The 18,380-nt window shown below is 42.8% G+C and overlaps 1 protein-coding gene across 2 annotated transcripts in view; it reads right to left on the minus strand.

Moving 5' to 3' along the window:
- Positions 1–17,924, minus strand: part of STARD13 (StAR related lipid transfer domain containing 13) — a 310,401-nt gene extending 292,477 nt beyond the window's left edge. The window contains exon 1 of one of the 2 annotated variants that reach the window (XM_065051591.1): positions 17,787–17,924. The gene's annotated coding sequence lies outside the window, so the exon portion shown is untranslated. Of the gene's footprint in view, positions 1–16,393; positions 17,006–17,786 lie in introns of those variants that run through there. The other variant, XM_021286176.2, reaches the window with a different exon arrangement.
- Positions 17,925–18,380: the final 456 nt, after the last annotated feature.

Raw genomic sequence — 18,380 nt, forward strand, 5'->3', positions numbered from 1 at the left:
CGGTAATATACGCTGCACTAAATTTGCCCACCTAGGAGCAATGTTGTTATCTTTATGGCTTTAATAACAGATTTCCACCTCACAGGTGTAATATTTATTCCTACAAACAGCGCTGCTGCAGTCAAGGAACACATTTGTGATACAGTCTGCAAGACGTCGCTGGCTGACACTGCAGCATCAGGTCGTTTGCTAAATGTTAACAGCCCATGAGAACTGCAGCAGCCAAGCTCTTTATGGGTATGTCTCCACCAAAGCTGATGATGCTGATTTGATCCCCAGGCCTCCTCATGCTGCTGCTGGTGTTGTATCTACAGTGTGTTTTCAAAACAAGGGCCAGCCCCTGCCCTGACCAGGAGGGAGGTTTCACAGCAGACTGGGTGTCTCAGCTTCAGGTGGCGAAGCGGAGCCCCATGGCAGCTCAGCTCTGCCAGGTTTCCCGAAGGGACCTCCTGCTAAGCGGTTTTACAGACCACATGCCACATCAGAAATGGATTTTCTTCCTGAGACATGGACGTAGCAAAGCCTGGTGCCATATAATTGTGTGTCCCACTTGCTCTGCCTCTCACACTTGAAGAAGCTTAGATCACTCTCATACCTCTGACAACAAAGGGAAAGGAAAACCCACCCAAAGTGCTAGGACTTTCAATAGCTGGCTCACATAGACAAGGCATAAAAATGTCTGGGGAGAACAGACTTGTTTGATGTTTCATTTGGGGCTGAGCATGTCTCTCCATCAGTGTAAAGCAATATGCAACACAAGTGACGTTTGTGCTGAGGCACGGGGTGGTGGTTTGGCTGACTGTGAAGAAGGCCAGCACTACCCCTCGTGTCCATTTTACAGAAGGAATAAAGAAAGAAACAAAGATAGAAGGATGGGGATGTTAAGTAGACAACACAATGTAGAAAACACTCACTGACTGTTTTTTCATTATCAAAAAAGGTTGTGCAGATAATAAATATCAGTTCAGGAGCCAGTCCTCTTTCAAGGAGCTGAGGAAAACAACGAACACTACTTTACTCAGGCAATGGCAGAAAATTTCAAACTCATGAGTTCGTGGATGGCAATGGGGAAATAATGGAAAATTCTGAATCAAGCAGCATCAATGTCCTGTTGGGGATGAGGAACCAGGCGCTGGTGGAATGCTTCACCAGGAGAATGGACTTGATGCAGAGATTCCTTACTGTGACATTATTTGCATCCATGTAAAAGAATGAAGTGTATAAAATCTTTCAAACACACTTGTGGGGAGAATCTTCACTCCTTGTGACATTATATGGTGACAGTATCATGCAGATATAAAGAGCATTGGCTGAACTGTGCTATGAAGAGAAAAGAGTGAGACAAATGCATACAGCAACTTGTGGAGCACACCTGGGAAATATGCAGGTGAGGCTGGGAAGTCTGGACACTCCCTGGCTCCAAGTGGAAAAGAGGAATTCCTATGTTTTGCAACTTCTCCTGGATGTATTTGTGATTCAGCTCTTTGTTGTGCTCTTGAACTACATTGAAGATTGAGTAGATAGAAAATGTCTGCCTGGCCCCACCTGTCACAGTTGCAATGTTAATATTAAGCTAATAGAGGATTTATTTACCCTAGCTGGAGTAAGCACTTTGCATCATGAAAGCACCAAGAGACACCTCAGATACTGCAAGACGAAGCCTGAATCTTTGCCTGGAGATGAAAGTCATGCCATTCTCCAGCAAGTTCCTCATCACAGAAGCTCACTGAAGGGCAGATTGCCCCCTGTGTGGCTCTGACAGGGGCCTCGTCGGCCAAGATTTCCATTGCCCTTAGATGTAGCTCACACTTTCCAGGTTCTTCAGCAGCAGCATCTTCTGCTTTTTCTAGCAGGCCTTGGGGGCCAGCCAGCATTGGAGAGCCACCCTAGTATCATCTCAGCATGTCTGCCTACCCTTGACTGCTGTCCTAGTACTCCTATCAGCAGTGACAGGCAGAGCAGCTCTCTTGGTATTTTTATTTCTCTTTCTTTCTAAAGGGCATAAACAAATATTTTCGTAAGTGCAGTCTGCCTTTTTCCACTTTGAAAACCGCTGGCCCAACTCCGCATCTCATTTTTCTTTCCTGCATAGGTAACTCACAATGTTTTCAAAGCCATGCTCAATGTATAATTCATATTGACACAGGACTCATGGTAGTCCACACATCCAGCTTTCAGGTTAAGCTCTGGAAACTGCATTTTTATACAGAGAGAACAGCCCTGGTCACAATGCTAAGCACAATAACAATTACAAAAGGAAGAAAAACCTTGACCTCCAATTATCCTCTAACTACGGCAAAGGCAAAGCAAAGGTAATGTTTCAGCAGAGCCAGAAGTGAGATCCAAGCCCCGTAAGTCTGCCCCGTAGTACATCTCCGCATTCAGTTTAGTACATTGTCTGTCTTGCTGTTGCACCTAAGATACCTTGCATCTGTATATAACATAGCAACTTATTTTGCTCTGAAAAGGCATGAAGCTGTCTGATCTCAGTTTGGAGGCAAATCACCAACAACTCTGCTGGTAGTAACAGTGTTGAAAATCAATGGAAATAAAATAACTCTGAAAGTGCAGCAGGAGCAGTGATCTGCATGGGCACCAGTGCGTGTGCAGCACCCGTGGGGAGGAGGCAGGGATGTTGCTTCTGGCACATTGTGTCCGACTTCAGGCCACAGGCAGAAGCATGGTGGAGCAAGACCCTGCCATCTCCTGCACACCCTCCGTTGAGGAGGACATGAAGGAGCAGCAGGCAGCAGAGCCTGGTGTGGACACGGGCCGGCAGGAGCCCCCGAATGCCAGAGCTGCTGCTCCCTGCCCTGGTACTTGCCCTTGGGTTTATTTTGGGAGTGCATCTCTGGGTTTCTGTTCCTCCTCCCACTTTTTGTTTGTGATCTTTTCAGAGCAGGACCATCTCCTAATACATGTTTATACAGTGACTAGCACAACGAGGCCCTGATGTTGCTTGACGCCTCTAGGCATGACTGTAATACAAATGATAAATCATCATAATAAAACAGGACTGCACAGATCCATAACGTTTGTCATAACTCATGGCTGAAGTGTCAGCAGCTCACAGACACATGGCAAGGTCAGGGAGACCATGAAGGGCCAGAAGAAGTGAATCCACACAGAAAAGAGGAGATGCTGAATGGCTTTGAAATATTTTTAATATCTGTCAGTGTTATACCCATGTCAGTTCACAGCTGATTTCCTTTACTGATGCCACTCCCTGACAGCAGTGATGTGGCCAGCGTAAGGATTGAGCCACATATGACAGCAGAAGGTGACGGCGGTCACCAGGGTGTAGCCTGTAAGAAAACGTGCATGTACAGTTGGCAGGTGTGTCCCATCCGTGGCTTCTGTGCTGGCCTGTCCCCCGAGCTGCACTGGCTGCACCAAGCAGTAAAAGCATTTCTTTGTCTTTTTATGGAGGTCTACAGACCTTTGTTTGTATTTCTTCTCTTTTTCCCTCTGTCCCATGGAAGAAAGCTGTGTGGGTATCTCATGCAGGGGATTTCAGCAGCTCTGGAGACTCTCCCTCCTGCCTGAGGCAGCTCAGACACACAAAAGGCATCGCTGGCCAGGGAACTGCTTCCCAGCAGGTATTCTGGCCAGCCTCCGGGCACATGGCTAAATTCCCTGATGGAACCATCGTTACTCAGATCAACAAGACGCTTGGCAAAAGCTGTCATCACACTCTAGGGTTGCACATTTTTTCAGTGTCCCCTAACCTGTAGAGGCAAGGAGTTTGGGACATGCGGAGCATAACAGGAAAGAGTTTGCTTCAGGAATGTAAGGAGCTGACGGTACATACCCCAGCAGTTATGTCCATTCAAAGCAAGTCAAGTAAGCATACGAATACCTTTAAATCATTTTACTTGGCAAGAAGCCATGCTCTGTCTTCAGCCAAAGTGTGATGCTTTGAGAAAATGCAGTTTGGTGATCTGAATATCAGATGAAAAAGAATCACTAGGGAAGGTTCAAGCTGTATTTAATAGAAAAATATATTGTTCTTGAAGAACTTAAGGATTTACACTATTCCTCTCTGTAGTTTCATATCTTCCAGATAAAAATGACCAGTCTCCTCCTTATTTCTGAGATTAGAAGTTTCAAAATATTTTAAAGTTTTTCAAAAGAATTTTAGTCTTTAAATCTTCCCTGATGTACACCACCAAAGACTAGCCTGTCATGTTGGTTTGATGGCTTACACAACAGGGAATGCCATCTTATTCCCAGTTATGACTGTAAGCTTATTTAACTCCTCCTGTTTGCCAGAAAACATAATTTTTTACAATGACAATTACAATAAGAAGGGTTTTTTTCAGAATTCATCTTCTAAAATTTTTTAATTTGATATTGAGTACTCTAAATGAAAACAGGCTATTATCCAATTATACTGCAAAAGTCATGCATGCTATTGATAGAAACTGGTCCCAGATTCAGGTCCTGGTGTGTCAGGAATACCAGAATAACTCCTCTTACTCCATCATTGTGCAGTAAATCTCCATAACTAGGATGAGAATAGGTCCAAATAGCTTTGGCAGAGGTGACAGCATAAACCAGATACACACAGAGAAATAAAGCAATGGAGCAGGAAGGAGAAAAGTGAAAAGGGTCAGGAAGTGACATCAAATAAAGGAGAAGTAAAACATATGTGCCTGAACATGGGCGAGGATGCGCTTTTGGATAAATGAAACAGACAACAGTGCAAGAGGCAGTTTTCCCTGGAGAGCTACCCAGTAGTTAAATGCTTTAAAGAATTTGAATTCAGTGAATATGCCATAGTCAGTGTGATAACACATTAGTCACTGAGAATGGCCAACATAGAAAAAGATCCAGAGGAAGAAAAGGAGACAAAATATTAAAGCAACTGCTAAGATGGATAGAAAACAGAAGTTTTGAGAATGTGCAGGAACCAGACTTGGGAAAGCTGGACAGTACCTGAAGGCAGAAATCACATCAGTCTCCCTAGAGAAAGTAATTCAAATAATTTGGATTGCCCTTCAGTATGACGTAAGTAGACTACTTACATATTTGACATTAGATGCAATGCCACTAAAATGTTGCTTGGACATTCTTGTCCTTCATTTTACTGCCATTGTGACAATGCAACAGCCCACAAAGCATCACCAAAAGGGTCCTCTCTCCACAAGACATCACCAAAAGGGTCCTGTTTCTAGGCTGACTACGGTTGTATCTTGCTCTAGGAAGGCCAGATCCCTGTAATGTTAGGCCAGCATCCCTTCCTCACTGCAGTATTCAGACACCTTCTGAACTACCTTGTTCAAACCCACACAAAACAAAACTCTTCGCCCCTTGGTTTCAGAAGATCAGCTTGTCATCCTCTCCCATCCTCTCCACAGATACACACTTGTGGCCCTCCCTGTAAGATCTTTCCCTTTGAGCTCACCTTTTCTATCAAATCTTACAGCTTAGGAGACTGACTACTCATCACTTTGTCCAGCTGACAGCAGCAGATTCAACATCCAGTGTATCTGCTTCTCTTGATTTCATTTCACTCACATGTAAAATTAACCTAGTTAACTTTAAACATAGTTTAAATACAGTTACAGCTTTAAATGTAGTTAATTTAAAATTTTTAACATAGTTAACATAGCAAACTCATCTTTTAAATCTCTCCTTGAACTACTTCTGTTGTGGCGCTCTGCAGCTTATGCTTATCTGACACTGATTAGGTGAACATGGACTTCTGTTTCTACTTCTCCTTTCTGCTTTTCCTACCTGTTGTTTTTTGTTGTCGCCTCATCTTCCCAACCCTCACAGCAGGTTAGTTTGGAGCAAGGTAGAGCTGTGAAGCTGTTTGACTGTCCGTGCAGTCACTGCACCACAAAGAAAATTCTCCTAACTTAGGAAGTCTTCACTATGGGCAGAGCTGGGGACTATTTGGTCTCATTACCATCATCTCCAGGAAGGCTAAGAGACATCTGTTGAATCAGTGTAATAGCCCTGACCTCCATTTGCCCTTTGTCTTTCCAGCTGTAGAGACCCACCCTGATCTCTCATTAACCACATAAAAATAAAAACACCGTTTTGTTTTCCCACCTCCAGGCAGCTGCAGAACCGACCAGCTGTAAGCAAATCTCTTGTCCCAGGAGTCCTAATGCTTGGGAAACCCTCTAAGTGGTCTTGGTTTGCTATCTGTGAAACGCAGCATTTTTCCCCATACTCAGTGCCTTTCAGCTCACTTAATCTGGGATCAACAATGGGGGGAGATGATATGGGCTGAACTCATGGCAAAGGAATGTAAGGGAGAGAATGGCAGTGGCAAAGGAACAAACCAGATACTAGATTATTTCATTCCTCCGCTTTGTAATTCATTAATTTAAATGAAGACCAGCATTACTTACCCTTCCTCTTCTGAATCCCTGTGTTTCTCTTTCTTTACTGCGCCAGCCTATGAGGCTTGGGCTCCTCAGGAGGCTTTTCTTGGCTCTCTCAGCTCTACAAGCTGTTGACACTGACTCAGCCCTAGAGCTGTTAGCCAAATAACATAGTTAGCAAAGGCTGGCCTCCTTAACTAACTTGGCCAGGGATATCTCGCGTGCAGAAAAGATTTGGGATTTATGTATGGGTCCAGCTCTACCAGGAGGATCAGGCACATGGTATCCAACATTTTTTGCGTGCTCTCTAAGACCTGCCAAACTTCTGGAGACTTTCCCATTGCAGTTCTGCACCCATAGTGTTTCCTAGAGGAAGACATGGAGCTGACCAGAACATGAAGAATAATATTCTCCCAGGTCACAGCCACATTGCCTGAGGCCGCTTCCAGCAGGCAACCTCATGGAGAAAGGAGGAGAGGGACTGCGAATCAGTCATTGCCATTTACCTCAGAGCTGACAGGCGTGGCCTTATTTCCATTATTTTCTTGGCAGTTTGGAGGTTCATGATCAGATATGATTGCTGGCCAGACCACGCACAGGTGTAGCTTGCTCAGAGGGCCAGCACCAGGAGTTCTGCAGTGCTGCTTCTGATGAGGTTGAGTCCCCATCAGCCACCGCACATGCAAGAATGTGCCCTTAAAATCACAACTTTGTAAACATTTTTGAGGAACACAGATTGCTAATAGAGACTTTAAGGTAATCTAAATGATAGGTGAGGATGAAAACTCTGTGAAGCTAATATAGGTTCAAAGATTTATTTTGGCCATATCTGTAACCCAGGCGTTGATTAAAAGAAGAAAATTTTTGGTGACTAATTTCTATAGGGTCTGAAATATAACAGGTTATTAAATACACAACCTAACACCTGCAGTATCTGACAGAGACATTGTTCTCCCTGAGCATTTGGTAATAGAGTATTTTGGATGATTAAATGGCTAATAAAGCCAGAGTCTTTACTAAATAGATGGATACCAGCAATATTGCAAAGGTAATTATAGATTTCTATAAAAAAATTCTTGACTCAAAATATTTATTCTTGGACTGAAGTGAATATGCTGATCTCAGTTACAGAGAAACTATTTTAGCTGCTATTAAAAGGTTTCCAATTTGTTTATTGTAGTGGCTTTCAATTACAACCAGTTTCAAGGTGTATTTTCTCAGACTGAATATTTCTTTTTTCAAGGTAAGTTCTCAGCAGCTGTCACATGAAACCATTTCTTAAATTAATCATGATCTTATGTTTCTTTGGCAGCATAGGGATCTGCATCTTTAGGTTGTTTATTTCCTTTGCTCCTTCACAGATATTGGACAGTTCTGATATCTGCATCTCTCTAAAGTTGCAGAGTGGTAAGAAAAGGTCAAAGAAACAGAAAACAGGGTTAGGGACACTTGTAAAGAAAAACTACAGAGAGTCCTGCATGCACAAAATTATTAATTTGGTTCCTTTTTGTTATTTCAGCTTGTCTTTTTTTTCTGCTGATCTTTTAGATACTTTGCATCTTCTCTTTGAAGGCCATTAGTAAACCAGGATATTTTTCTATATCTTGCATAAACAGCTATGTTAGCTAATTCCCAGACTGCAGAAAAATGAAGTTCTTTACATCAGTTAATTATCCCATTATCAGAGAGGAACATGCAGCAGAGCTTGTATTTACGCTGAAGCTAGTTTATCTCTACCTATGATTATTTTTGCCTGGTTTATAAAAATGTAATAGATATTCATTTCCATTTAGTCGAGCCAACACACATCATACAGCAGTGCCCATGTTTGCTTTGCTTTGCATTTCTTGACATCGTCACCTATGTCGGCTTTACCAACCCCATCCCCTGCCTTAATACACTCTTTTTCCTCTTTGAAACCCTCTCTTGAGGACTCATTCCTATTGTAAAAACTGAGAAATTAGAGGGCAATGGCTCAACTCTAGAGCAATTAAAGATATTTAGAATATATACAAAGAAAACATGTTATTGCATTCCTCTCCTTCATTTTGGGTAGCACTGCATTTCTTAGACAAAGCATTTCCAAGAAGCAGAGGGTTTCTGGGAATATGGGTATGGCACAGGGGCCAGAGGAGGAGTGATGGAGACCAGCAGGTTCCCCCGGCAGATGTGGCTGCCTCCACCACCTGCAGCTTCAGCATCACTCTCCGTGAGGTAAAGCATGGCCCATGCTCACCGCACCCATAAAACACAGAGAGGAGCTGGCTGTGACTGCAGCTGCATGGGGAGATTAACCTGTGCTGACACTGATAGGAAACAGCCTCACAGATCTACATAAAACACAAGTAAAGAATGAGTACCAGACACTGAGCTGCAGCCCTCCAGGAAGATCATGCCATGGGTCAGAGAGAACTGCTGGTGTACTCAAGCATGCTGCAAAACTAGTCATACCAAAACCACGAGCAGGGCTGTCGCTTAGTTGTCCTTTATTCAGAGGAAGACGAGTCTCACAAGCTAACTGCAAATAAAGGATTTCAGCAGCCTACACGTGGGATCCCTGCACAGTCAGAAGGGCTTGTTGCACCATGGATGCAAGCACTGAGTGCATTCCAAATAACCAACACCTGCAGAGCTTATGGCACACCTGTGCAACTACTTGAGTGTGAAGGATCCAGGAGGTTTTGAGGGCTACTACAATGCATATTACACTACTCATTCTTCTGCATCTAAATATGGTTGCCAGGTAGGATGAGAGTTAGGTCCAAGCCAGAAATTTGTAACAAAATCTGAATTTATATGACAGAGTTCAAGGAGCCTTGTATTATCCAGGTTTTGTTTGTTTTTTGTTGTTGGTTGGTTGGTGGTTTTTTTTGACTTGTGACATTTTTTTTGTAAACTACCAGCTGTCAAAAAAGATCCTCGCTGCTAAATGTTTGCTTAGGTTTTCGAGGCTCTTACACTTCATTCTGTGGTTGGATCCAGGATTTTTGTTTGTTCCCATTTCCAGTGAAGTCTGAGTGTAATAAAGGGTATTTTAACCTCTATTTACTGCACTGACCATCAGCTAGCTAGATCTTTTATTTCTACTGTCAGTGACAATAAGAAATCGGTGACAAGGATGACTACTGTGGTTATAACTGCAGTGTTATTTATAAACAGCTAGATGCAGAAAAAATGCAATTTAAATTTCATTGTGAGCAATATTCAGGCCTGGAGCTCCCTAATGCACAATTCATAGCTGCTTAAATTGTAGTCATTACTCTCATACTGCAATACTGTTTGTCATGATAAAGGGAAATTACTTTTCTGTCAATTACTCCTGCAAGATTAGTTAATTTACATTTGCAAAGGGAATGAGCAGCATCTCAATTCCATGGAGATGTTTCTAATAAGTATTTGGCACTTTAAGGTTTTGGGGAAAAAGTAAACGGAAGTTGACATACATCCCAAGGTCTTTGTATCCCAATGAGGAGCAGCAATGAAGAGCAGATATATCACTTACAACCTGCTCACTTCAGTGTTGCAGAAAGTTGTATTGAGGACCTGGAAGGGGCACGCTCCTCTCTGCTTCACTACTGGGCAGTCAAACTGGCAGCACCTGAAGTCACTGCCCTTACTACATGTGAGTTGTGAGTGCAAATAATCTGTATAAAAAATCCTACCCTTCAGCATTCCCTTCTGCTAACATCAGTATGTTCGTGTAATCCATGTTGGGATAGAGATAGCAAGAGCCAAAAACATGAGGAGGAATGTTATTTTTACTTGCTTGCTTGGAAATTCTGGGTGAGTTTTACTACACCTGACTTGGATGCCCACCTGAGGCTTCACAGATCCTGATCGGACCAGCATAATTTAAGGTGTTGAAGTTTGGTGCCTGAGTTCCTCAGAGGGACAATGGAGCAGCTGAGCACAGCGGTACCCGAGGGACAATGCACTGCTTTTCCACCAAGACTGAGAATCTGGTTCAGGAGGAGTGCTGCAGCATCCCTTCGGAGCAATCTCACTAAATCCAGGGGTGGTGTGGGGGGAGCAGCGGCTGTGCTGGCTGCGGGGGGGGAGGGCACTTGCAGACGTGGCAGGACACAGTTCTGTCACTCCCCAGCCTGCAGGGATTCACACCCACATATTCCCGACAAAGAGAGGAAAATTTTCTCTTCCCTTGGGGGATATTGTGGAAAACAGAATGTCCAAGTGAGGCCTCAGATTTAGCACCAGAGTGAGCAGGGTTATAACCTCCCTCTGCCCTGCAGCCAGGCAGGGATGCTTAAAGCACCTTGAAGCCAAGGTCATGCATAATATTTTGAGTTGAGAAGAACCTGTGGAGTGCAGGCACACCATGTAGGTGGACTGCCATGGAACTTAACCTCTAGATATTATTGCAATTAAAATGATGAAATACAAACAGCGTAGGCATCCTCAACACTGATGCTTGTGTTCAGGCACGTCAGACTAAGCTGATACTGACATCCTAATCCTATATTCTCATCACAGCTCTCATGGCATTTTGCAACGTTTTATATTTTGACCTCCACCAAATTCCAGCAAAACATAGTCACAGTCCTCCTTCCTGATATTGCTTTCTTGATACAACAAGGGGCAGACTGTCCTTATCTTTCCTTCCCAGCCTGAGCTGCATGCAGTTGCTGTTGCTGTGCTTTGGTGCAGAACGCTTCCAAGGCAGAAACTACACAGCAGGGAGCTCTCCGAAGAGTTTACAAAGTATTTGAGGGCACCTTAAATATATGTTATTTCTGCTCCCATTTGGTCTAGTGGATTCGCCACACTGATCAACCCCAAACTGGACATTGCTCAAGCCACCCATTAAAAACTTCACAAAGTGGTTAAAAGTCATGAATGTTTATGCTGTCTTTAATTATTTTCCATTTCAGTTGCCTAGATTTTCTTTGGAGATGCATTTTCTTGGTTAACATCAAGGCTAGAATCCTACCTTGCACATTTGTTTCCAAGAATCAGTGTTTTAATTAAGTGGGCCTAAATTCTGCTAGTTAATAAAGATAGGTATGAAGACACGAAGGTAGGTGTAAAGATATAAAGGTATAAAGATATGTATCAAGGTTTAAAGTATAGATTGGAATTTTTAAAGTTTTGGCTTGAGACAATGACATAGAATATCCAAAATGTTTTTCATACTTCTTTTTCTTTGGCCAAACTCTGAAATGTTTGAGTCAGTCCCCACTTGCTTACTCACAATTTAGATCTTTAGATGCCCCCTGTTTATAATACGCTTAATTCCTCCATGTGTTTTATCAAAAGGAAAGGGCTCTTCATACTTTATTCATAGAGGGATAGAGATACATTACACCATAGTAGCTGCTGGTTCTGTAAACGGCTGGAAAAGGTGGGTTTTCTTTGTGATAGCCAGAGACGCCATTCACACTGCTGTAATTTCGACACATAACAAAGTGCCCGGGTTTTAAATGTTGAAAAATCCAGTTGTGGTTGTAAAGTTTTGGGGATCAACTGCATTTGGGATCCCTCTAATTATTCTGGACAGAGCTGGAGAGCTCGTGGTCTGGGTTGCTCAGCAATGCACATCTCTCCTGCCCCATACATCCTCCTTACAACCGTGTGAACCCAAATGATGCTCCCGCCTTTGCAACATCGATACACCTTTTCTTTCTGACAACCCACAACCAGCAATTTAATGAAGGTAATTTAATTTGTCTTCAAAACAATGTATTATGCATTAATTAAGGTAACTTAATTTGTCTTCAAAACAGAATATTATTCACTCTCCCTAAGGCACGAAACACAGTGGGTAAAAACAACATCAGAGGTACATGACTCTTACTCATACACTCATCTTTCCCCTTGCCAGCTTTTGTGCTTTCTCATTTTCAGCTTCAAGAAGCATTTGCGTAGTATTAGCACGAGTCTGTTTTTACAGTGCTTTCCCCTGCTCTGTAACTCCCTTCCTTTCACACATTGCTTCTAGACAGCTTCTCTCAGGTGACTCAAAGGCCCCAGTTTCACAAAGATTTTGTGAGATTATAGGGTGGTGATATTTCTCAGACCTGAAAAAACAGTGGTATTAGCAGTGTTGCAGCCAAGGTGTTCTCTCTTATGCCCACAAATCTCCTTAAATATGTGGGCTCTTTTGTACATGCTAAACCATTGCTTCTCTTCTTCTGCTCAATCCTTTTCATAACCGTTATTGAATAACTGCATGACAAATATCCCCATCTCACAAATGCATATGTAGAAGCAGAATATTCATTTAAAAAATAAAAATATCAGGCAGATTCTTCTGCTTTCCTACCAGAGCTACTCATTCCAAAACAACAGTCTGTGATATATTCTTGTCAGCAGCAGCAGCAGCAGATGCAATGAAATGATAAATATTTATAAAAGGTAAGATTTTATAAAACTTTAAAGTTTTAATAAAACATTCTAAATCTTCATAAAACTTTTGTAATTAGGTTGCATACATCATATGAATATTTTGTGTTACAGACAGAATTTTGTAAGTTATTTTGGACTACAGGAGTGCTATTGTTGAGAACATGCCCACATAGCACAAAAATATCTGAGTAATGATAAAAAGTACTTCAAAAGGAACTATTTTAGCTGCAGTTCAGCTGAGCCTTAGCTTCATCTAATCCCCACTTCAGTGGTAGATATGAACACACTTCATTTTAGGAACTTGTGAAGCACCAGAGAAGAACAGGCACCCGCCTGCCTGTTGGCTTCAATGGTGTTTTTTTCTTGGTGATACTGAATGTTTAGAGACTTGAGTGTCCCTGCAAGTCCACACAGCAGGTAGCACCTGTAATGAACTCCTTAAAATCTGAACATTTTTGTTTCCCGTTCAGAGTAACCAGGAAACCAGCCTCACTCCAGACCCTATGCTAGTCCTCCCCTTAAGATCCTCTTGTAGCTTTGGCATTTCCAGTTAGCAGTGGTAAAAATATATAACTGGTAAAAATATATAACAGAATTCAGTTCTTTAGCTGCAGCAAAAGAGCTATAAACCACCTATTTCTGACCAGGAATAGCAGTAGGAGCTTGCTCTTCCATCTGAAACATAGTCAGCTTAATGCCTTTGGGATGGATTTCAGGAGACAGGACAGAGTCTGCAGATAGCGACACAAAACCTCTCCTCTCTTCAGGGCGGCAGCTCCGGACTATCCTAGCATGCAGAACAGGGAAATCAAAGCAGTTGTAAGGAAGCCCCACCTATAGTAAAAAACAATCCTATTAGTCTCTTGACGACAAAGACCTGGTAGTTATTTTGCTGGGTAGGTGGCCATGGGAATAGCGTGGTTATCATCACAAAACAGAGGCGGAAACAGAACTTTCTCTAGGAATGGGGAAGCAGCTTCCAAGAGGTCCCAGAGTATAACTGATAGCAGCACTTCCACAGCAAGAAGCCAAACTTCCTAAACTAACATTGCCAACAAAGAACAACATAAACCTAAAAGTTATCAAGGAAAACTTAAAACCTTTCTCAACAGGAGAAAAGAAAATAGAGTAACACCTATGCTCTATTGCTTGAGGTGTATGTCAAAGGGTTACACAAGTTATGATGGTAAGTAGTTGGATTTAGCACCTTTCTGCAAAACCATACATAATCTGAAAAGACATAACTGAAGCTGGTGGAATAGAAGTGAAATTGTGCCATTTAATCTTTTTTTTTGGAAGAAGCTGCAGGTGAGAGCACAACTGGAAACCGTCAGGACCACAGCCATCCTTCTGCCAGCAACATGCACAAGTGCAGCAGCTCTTTGCTTAAGTCCTAGCCCAGGCTGGCAGGGATGCCAGCCGCATGTATGGAGCCACGTTCCAACTCTGGTCACACTGGAACAAATCCAGAGTCATGTCATTGACTTCAATTAAGTTATTCTTTATTCACATTTGCCTAGCTGAGAATCTGGCCCATTATGTTGACGTAGCAATACCTAATAGAGAAAAAACTGCCAAATTAAGGCAACAAGAAGAACCAGATTATGCTATAGATTCATACAATAATTTCGGTTGGAAGAGACCCTCAGCATGTCACATGAAGGGGCATTTTACATTATTTTACATTATACAAGGATTACAGAGGCCCTTTAGCTGAAGGACTTTATCAGCATCTAAAAGACAGGCCGCTGAAAAGCATTGTTGTATGTGCCCATGTCTTTATTTTTTTTACCTTCATTTGCTATTTGAGAAAATGGAAAGAAAATTCATTGATACAAGTTTGATTTTAACATTTTTGAAATTAAAATACTGCACAGAACACTAATTTATTGTACATTTATTAGCAGTTTGGGTTAAGACATGGTCCATTTATTATTTCCTCCACATCAAGTAAGAAGGCCTTTCTGGCTGAAATATTTTAATTATTTTCTCTGTGGCAGCATTTTTCTGTCAATGACAAATTCAGCTTTGTGAAAAATGTTGTGTTTTGCTCTACTGGACAAATCTCTGGTTTTGCTCTACTGAACAGTAGCTGTAGCGACCAATAAAAGACAGAAAAAAGGAATGAAAGTAAGGGAAATTTATCATCACTGTATTATCTCCAGTAAGCTCAGATTCACTCAGGCCATGGCTTGATGATGCCATAAATCTGACTTCAGAGATCCCAGTGCTGTAACAAAAGCACTGTAACCAATGATGTAAGAGTACCAAAATGGTATAGATTTACTCTAGCAGTTAATTTGTTAAAGAAATATTGACATGTACTTTGTATCAGGCAATGGGCCGAACTGTCTCCTTACCAGCTGTATGAAGTTGGTGTACATCCCATGGTATGTGCTCTGACTAATTCAGCAGAAATGCACTTGTATGCCCACACCTTGCCTGGATGCTCTTTGTGTTGCTGCATGATCTGGAGGTGCCCAGATGGAGAACGAGTGCTGGAGGGGATTTGGAATGGGATTTCTGCCATATCTAGTTAGCAGTAACATGCCACTAATCTTTCTTTTCATTTCACTTTTGGATTTCACCTGGGTCCACCAGAATATAAAAGTATAAAATGATGCAATGCACTCGCCAAGGCGCAGAAGCATGAAGTTTCTTGCTTTCTAAGGAAAATATATGTTAAATTGGGAAGGGTGTTGGATTGGTTTGGGTAGCTAGAGTGAGATGTGGAACAATCCAGACAGGATTTGAAAGTTTTTTGTTTTGTTTTGTTTTTAAAGCAGTATCTCAGCTTTTACTAACATCTAAGTGAAGCAAGAAAAGTTTCAATATACAGCTCTTTTTACCTAAGATTGTATATAAAATAACATCCCAGGACGAGTGAGCTCATCCTAGACCATTCTGGACAGTTCCCAAAGGAAAGTGAAAATATCACAAGCCCAGAGTCACAAACTGGCTCAGGTTTGGACTCCTGAATGGGGTATCAGCCCCTAGAGCTCTCCCAAAGAAAACCATCTCACTATTCCTATTCAAACACATGCAAGAAAGAGCAGGTTATTAATGCTTCAGCTACAAGAATGATCCTCCTGTGCACTACTAGTAAGTGCTATGTATCTGTTAAAATCATTTTTACAAATCTGCATCATAGTGGACAACTTTATCTTAAACTAATTTCCTGCAATCATCATTAACTGGCCAGCTTGATAACACCTGGTACCAACAGATTTTTCATCTAGCGAGCACAGTGCCACATGATGGTAACAGCAGGTTCTAACCTAATGCCTCTCCTTCCATACACAAGCAAACATCAAATGATGCCCATGACAAAGACACACAGACCAGCCTGACATTTGCTGGTAACTCCCAGGAGATTCTCCCTCAGCACAACGAGTCCTGGAAAAGATAATTTGAAACCATCTCCAGATAGACTAATTGCATTCACTGAAAAGAGCATCCTTCTCCTCCTCAGTAGACATTTGTTAGTCCAACAGAAATGCAACTAACTCTTTGTGAAGTTTTCCAAAGCAATAATTATTTAATCTTAGAAGAATTTGCAGCAGCATGCTTGATAATGAAAAGTTATTATGCAGTTATATATACTTCATGCAAAGTTGCACACACACACACACACAAAAGTAAAAAAAAATAAAAAAGTAGGTGTTTAAAACTGATGTTTAAATTCCACTCACAGTTTTGAAGTCTACAGATAAAACTTCTTAGTTCGCAGCTGTAGCTCCAAGATAATGCAGTCCATCAGATATCCTGGTTTTGTTTTCTTGCATAAAAATATCATCTGTCACAGGCAGAGGAGCTGACTTGAAGGACCAGCCCCTTCTGCGGAGCACACCAATCGCAGACCCTGCAGCACATGTGGAAAGCTGCTCGCCCGCTGCCCGTCTGGGGCAGCAGATGCTGTGTGGGACCCGGGTGTCAGTGGAACCCGGTGCTGGGGCTACCTCAGCCAGGACTGCCTGTCCCCCAGCCCAGCTGTGGGGGGTGAAACGGGGGGGACCACGACCTTGGCAGAGCCTTTTGCAGACCACCTCAGTGCAAAGGCAGAACCTGAGAAGAAGAATTGTGCCTTGCTCCTTTTCGTTTTGTTCTTTACTGATTTAATAATCTAATTTACCATTGTGTTATACGCTTCCTCACTTCTTCTCCTAGTTGTTACTCTAGCCCTGCTTATGGCTTTTTGTTCCAAACACAATTCCTGCAAAACCATGCCTGTGGAAAAGTCCTGGGCAGTGCCAGCCCCTTGTACCAGAAGAGCTGATAGTACTCTGGACTCCGTGGGTCGGCCTCACCTAGGTGTGTGCTCCTTTTCCCAAACACTCCCCCTCTCCCCTGGCTGCACAGCTGGCTGCTCGCAGGCTCCCTGCTCCTCCTCTGCCCAAGCTCCCTGCGCACAGGTTTGCTCTGAGCCTGTCAGTCAGATAAGTCATTTTCTTCTTGCATCTGTTTAACCCTGTCAAACTGCTTAGAAATTGTAGTTAGAGACACACACCCACAGCTGCCCAGCCCGCTGCCTGCTCAGCCCTCGCACAGAACCGGGGGTGAGAACAATATGAGTACATTAATGTGGGTTGAAAGTGCAGCAGTAACACAGGCACAAAGTAAAAAATCAGACCATACATAGGTGAGGGTGATGAACTAACATCTGTAGGTTTGTTTTCAGCCCTGGAAGTGTACTCACAAGTCACAACATGCTGGGAAAGGAAACCAGTAAACACACCAGTGCAAAAGCCGTGCCTTTTCCAGCTGAAGTACGAGACCTAAAGGCCTTGCCATCTCACACCTCTCATAACCTCAGTGCTAGTTTATTAATGCAGAGTACTAGCTTCAGTTGATCAAATAGCCTTAATTTGCAGACAGGGTGCAGGTTAGAGCAGACTGTAACAAAAAATGCTAGCTTCAGTCTGTGAATAACTTGCTGGTTTAATTAAATTAATTTTGCTTCTGAATTATAGCTTAGTAGATTAGTAAGTCACTAGAGGATCATTTTACAATGCTTTTCCTATGGCAGATATAATCAGGCTGGTTAAAGACTTTGACAAAGCTCCTTTTTCCACCCCCAGAACCCACCGGTTTCTCAGAAGAAAAATTCTCACAGAAAGACTCTGGGATGGGACGGACTTCGGTCAGTGAAATAAGTTCCCGCCAGTTTCAGGGTGGAATTTCCCATTTCCAGAGGCCGAGGCCAGTACGCCCCGAGCAGGAAATAACTCTCTGTTAGTAAGAGCCAAGAGCCGTAGTGGAAGTAATTTCTTTTATCAGCCGCCGGTGGGCGGGGAGGAGCATGAGGGACTGTCTTGGGCTGTGTAAGGTCTTTTTCAGAGCTACAACAAGGAGCAAACTTGTTCCCAGTTCCCAGATGGGAACATTTTGTTCAGAGGTTTCTGAGCTGGGAGTGGCCAGGACAAGGCTGGCCAGAGGTTTTCCTGCCTTATCCCGATCCTGATCCCATGTCTGGGGGTGGCCAGGAGCTTGGAGCTGGGTCATTCTGCATGGCTCTCCCTGGGGCTGTGCCCTGCAGCGTGGAAGGACAAAGCTTCACCCACTTTTTCTGCTGAAGAAGATGCACCATCCAACAGCACTTCGGAGGGCGAGGTGGAGGAAAAAATGTTGAGCTTCATAAAATGGGTATTTCCACTGAATTTGAGACCTTGCTGGAGCACA

This window comes from Columba livia, chromosome 1 (assembly GCF_036013475.1).
Source record: "Columba livia isolate bColLiv1 breed racing homer chromosome 1, bColLiv1.pat.W.v2, whole genome shotgun sequence".
Taxonomy (NCBI): domain Eukaryota; kingdom Metazoa; phylum Chordata; class Aves; order Columbiformes; family Columbidae; genus Columba; species Columba livia.